At 46.7% G+C, this 4,880-nt stretch overlaps 1 pseudogene; it reads left to right on the top strand.

Annotated features, from left to right (window-relative positions):
• The first annotated feature begins 3,504 nt into the window (after positions 1–3,504).
• The window catches only part of LOC111956037 (unconventional myosin-Ig-like), an 89,742-nt pseudogene continuing 88,366 nt past the window's right edge, over positions 3,505–4,880 (top strand).

The following is a 4,880-nucleotide window of genomic DNA, read 5'->3' as shown; positions in this document are numbered from 1 at the left end:
GCGTTGGAAGTAGCCTAGTGGTTAGAGCGTTGGAAGTAGCCTAGTGGTTAGAGCGTTGGAAGTAGCCTAGTGGTTAGAGCGTTGGAAGTAGCCTAGTGGTCAGAGCGTTGGACTAGTAACCAAAAGGTTGCAAGATTGAATCCACGAACTGCCAAGGTAAAAATCTGCGCTGTTGCGCCTTCTTCACCACACTGTCTGTGTGCGTGGACCATTTCATATTGTCGGGGATATGTACACCGAGGAACTTAATACTTTCCACCTTCTCCACTGCTGTCCCGTCAATGTGGACAGGGGGGTGCTCCCTTTGCTGTTTCCTGAAGTCCACAATCATCTCTTTTGTTTTGCTGACGTTGAGTGAGAGGTTATTATCCTGGCACCACACTCCGAGGGCCCTCACCTCCTCCCTGTAGGCTGTCTCGTCGTTGTTGGTAATCAAGCCTACCACTGTGTTGTCTGCAAACTTGATGATTGAGTTGGAGGCGTGCATGGCCACGCAGTCGTGGGTGAACAGGGAGTACAGGAGCGGGCTGAGAACACACCCTTGTGGGGCCCCAGTGTTGAGGATCAGCGGAGTGGAGATATTGTTTCCTATCTTTACCACCCGGGGGCGGTCCGTCAGGAAGTCCAGGACCCAACTGCACAGGGCACTGTTCTGACCCAGGGCCTCAAGCTTAATGATGATCTTGGAGGGTACTATGGTGTTGAAGGCTGAGCTGTAGTCAATGAACAGCATTCTTACATAGGTATTCCTCTTATCCAGATGGGATAGGGCAGTGTGCAGTGTGATGGCAATTGCATTGTCTGTGGACCTATTGGTAAGCACATTGAAGTGGGTCTAGGGTGGAGGTGATATTATCCTTGACTAGTCTCTCAAAGCACTTCTTGATGACAGAAGTGAGTGCTACACAGCAATAGTCCTTTTGTTCAGTTACTTTTGCTTTCTTGGGAACAGGAACAATGGTGGCCATCTTGAAGCATGTGGGGACAGGAGACTGGGATAGGGATTGTTTGAATATGTCCGTAAACACACCAGCCAGCTGGTCTGTGCATGCTCTGAGGACGCGGCTAGGGATGCCGTCTGGGCCGGCAGCCTTGYGAGGGTTAACACGTTTAAATGTTTTACTTACATTGGCCACGGAGAAGGATAGCCCACAGTCTTTGTCAGCGGGCCGTGTCAATGGCACTGTATTGTCCTCAAAGYGCACAAAGAAGTTGTTTAATTTGTCTGGAAGCAAGACGTTGATGTCCGTGACGGGGCTGGTTTTCTTTTTGTAATCCGTGATTGTCTGTAGACCCTGCCACATACGTCTCGTGTTTGAGCCATTGAATTGCAACTCCACTTTGTCTCTATACTGACACTTTGCTTGTCTGATTGCCTTACGGAGGGAATAACTACACTGTTTGTATTCGGCCATTTTCCCAGTTGCCATGCCATGAWTAAATGCGGTGGTATGTGCTTTCAGTTTTGCACGAATGCTGCCATCAATCCACAGTTTCTGGTTAGGGAAGGTTTTAATAGTCACAGTGGGTACAATATCTCCTATACACTTCCATATAAACTCGCTCACCGAGTCAGCATATTTGTCAAAGTTGTTCTCTGAGTCTACCCAGAACATATCACAGTCCACGTGATCGAAGCAATCTTGAAGCGCGGAATCTGATTTGTTAGACCGGTGTTGGATAGACCTAAGCACGGGCGCTTCCTGTTTTAGTTTCTGCATATAGGAGAGGAGCAACAAGATGGAGTCATGGTCAGATATGCTGATGCATTGCGAATGTTAGAGTAGCAATGGTCGAGCGTGTTACTCACTCGTGTACTGCAATCGATATGCTGATAGAATTTAGGTAGCCTTGTTCTTAAATTAGCTTTGTTAAAATCCCCAGCTAAAATAAATGCAGCCTCGGGATATATGGTTTGCAGTTTAAATAAAGTCCATTGAAGTTCCTTGATGGCCGTCTTGGTATCAGCTTGCGGGGGGATATACACGCCTGTGACAATAACCGAGGAGAGTTCTCTTGGGAGATAATACGGTTGGCATTTGATTGTGAGGAATTCTAGGTCTGGTGAACAAAAGACCTTGAGTTCTTGTATGTTGTTACAATTGCACCATGAGTTGTTAATCATGAAACATACACTCCCATCCTTCTTACCGGAGAGATGTTTATTCCTGTCGGCTGGTTGRCTGTACTGACTCCGACAGCATGTCCCAAGCTAGCCATGTTTCCTTGAAACAGAGTATGTTACAATCCGGGACATCTCTTTGTAAAGCAACTCTTGCCCTGATTTTGTCGACTTTGTTAACTAGAAGCCTCACTAGAAGACCGCTCCAGCACCCGTTCCTCCGTCGGCGTTGTTTTGGGTCGGCCTCTGGAATCAGTTCAAATGCTCTGGGGGGTGCAGATAAATGATCCGCTTTGGGAAAGTCCTATTCCTGGTCGTAATGCTGGTTGTGCTGGTAAGTTAACGTCTCTCTGATATCCAATAGTTCTTCCCGGCTGTATGTAATATCACTTAAGGTCTCCTGGGCTAACAATGTAAGAAATAATACATAAAAAAATTAAATTAGCTGCACAGTTTCCTAAGGACTAGAAGCGAAGCGCGCATTCTATTGGGCCATGTTAACCGATCCTTTCGATGCCGTTTTCCAGGAATACCCTGATCCTTCCAAGGAAAACCCTGATCCTTCCAAGGAATACCCTGATCTTCCAGGAGAAGAGGGCATTTTGTCCTAAAATTTACAGCTAATTTACAGGCTAATTGTAGATTGTTGGCAGTGGATTGAGCCTCTGTGTCTCAGTGTTCAGTTGGTTTCTTCTTCTTAATTTCAGATCAAGTATCTTTGTGGAGTGGGGTCTTTCTATGAAAGAGAGATAGATAGATAGATACACAGACAGGATAGAAGAGGGGAGAGAGAGAAGAGAGAGAAAGGTGGAAAAAGAGAGGGGAGGCTAAGAGAGATACAGTATGACTTTCTTGTTGTCATACGCCTCTGCAACGTTCACTCAGTGGTTTTCCTCTGAACAAAGAGGTCTGGAGGCCTGTGGCAGGAAGAGAGAAAGAGGAGATGGAGGATGCAGAAGTGTTTTCTGTGTTTAATGATAGTTCTTCGCTTTCCATTATATATATACCCGCCGCACGCGCTCACCCCCCTCTCTCTCTCACTCACACACACACACACACACACACACACACACACACACACACACACACACAACACACACACCACACACACACACACACACACACACACACACACACACACACACACAACACACACACCACACACACACACACACACACACCACACACACACAACAGAGAGTCCGACCACAGCCCTCATTTGACTATGACTAAGCCAACACCCCACACCACAAAAGAACAGAGTTATGCCACACCCACACCCACAACACAGCACCCTGCCTCAGCTTCACTTTCACTACCGGGCCCCAGCAGCCTATTCTGCCTGCCTGCCTTCACTTCTCTCTCTCTTCCCTAGAGTCCTCTACTCTCTCTCTCTCTCTCTCTCCCCTAGAGACTTCCGTTCCTCTCTATCTTTTTTTGTCGTTCTGTCCGTCAGGATGGCGGCGCTGGAAGACCTGGAGTTTGGGAAGTCTGATTTTGTCCTTCTGGACGAGGTGAACATAGAGCAGTTTATGGAGAACCTGAAGCTGAGGTAAGGCCTAATTGTAGAGAGACTTGGGTAGAGAGTATGTAAGGACTGATGGTGACTCCGGTCGAGGAGTGGAGGTTGAGGAGGAGGAAGTAGGTACAACACAGGGATGGAGATGAGAGGAGGCTGTCATGGTGGTTGTGGTACAATGGATGTCTTTATCAGCCCTCAGTCCCCTCAACCTCGCRACATTGTAAACTTTTCAGTGCCTCCTTTATCCTCTAAAATTCTACCCCGTGGGGGAGCCATGGATTAATACAGTACATTTTGAAAGTATTCCGACCCGTCGACTTTTTCCACATTTTGCTACGTTACTGCCTTATTCTAAAATAGATTTTTTTAAATGATCCTCATCAATCAACACACAATACCCCATAATGACAAAGAAAAAACTTTTTTTTTTTATATATTATGGAAATACCAGAAATACCATATTTACATAAGTATTCAGACCCTTTGCTACGAGATTCGAAATTGAGCCCAGGTGCATCCTGTTTCCATTGATCATTCTTGAGATGTTTCTTCAACTTGATTCCACCTGTGGTAAATTAAATTGATTGGACATGATTTGGAAAGGCACACACCTGTCTATTTAAGGTCCCAAAGTTGACAGTGCATGTCAGAGCAAAAACCAAGCCATGAGGTTAAAGGAATTGTCCRTRGAGCTCYGAGACAGGATTGTGTCGAGGCATAGATCTGGGGAAGGGTACCAACAAATGTCTTCAGCATTGAAGGTCCCCAAGAACACAGTGGCCTCCATCATTCTTAAATGGAAGAAGTTTGGGACCACCAAGACTCTTCCTAGAGCTGGCCGCCCGGCCAAACTGCGCAATCGGTGGAGAAGGTCCTTGGTCAGGGAGGTGACCAAGAACCCGATGGTCACTCTGACAGAGCTCCAGAGTTCCTCTGTGGAGATGGGAGAACATTTCAGAAGTACAACCATCTCTGCAGCACTCCACCAATCAGGCCTTTATGGTAGAGTGGCCAGAGGGAAGCCACTCCTCAGTAAAACGCACATGACACCTCGCTTGGAGATTGCAAAAAGGCATGTAAAGGACTCTCAGACCATGAGAAACAAGATTCTCTGGTCTGATGAAACCAAGATTGAACTCTTTGGCCTGAATGCCAAGTGTCACATCTGGAGGAAACCTGGCACCATCCCTACGGTGAAGCTTGGTGGTGGCAGCATCATGCTGTGGGGATGTTTTT

This window comes from Salvelinus sp. IW2-2015, linkage group LG31 (assembly GCF_002910315.2).
Source record: "Salvelinus sp. IW2-2015 linkage group LG31, ASM291031v2, whole genome shotgun sequence".
NCBI classification, from domain to species: Eukaryota; Metazoa; Chordata; class Actinopteri; order Salmoniformes; family Salmonidae; genus Salvelinus; species Salvelinus sp. IW2-2015.
The sequence above is the reverse complement of the archived record's forward strand: the minus strand, read 5'-3'. Positions and strand labels throughout refer to the sequence as shown.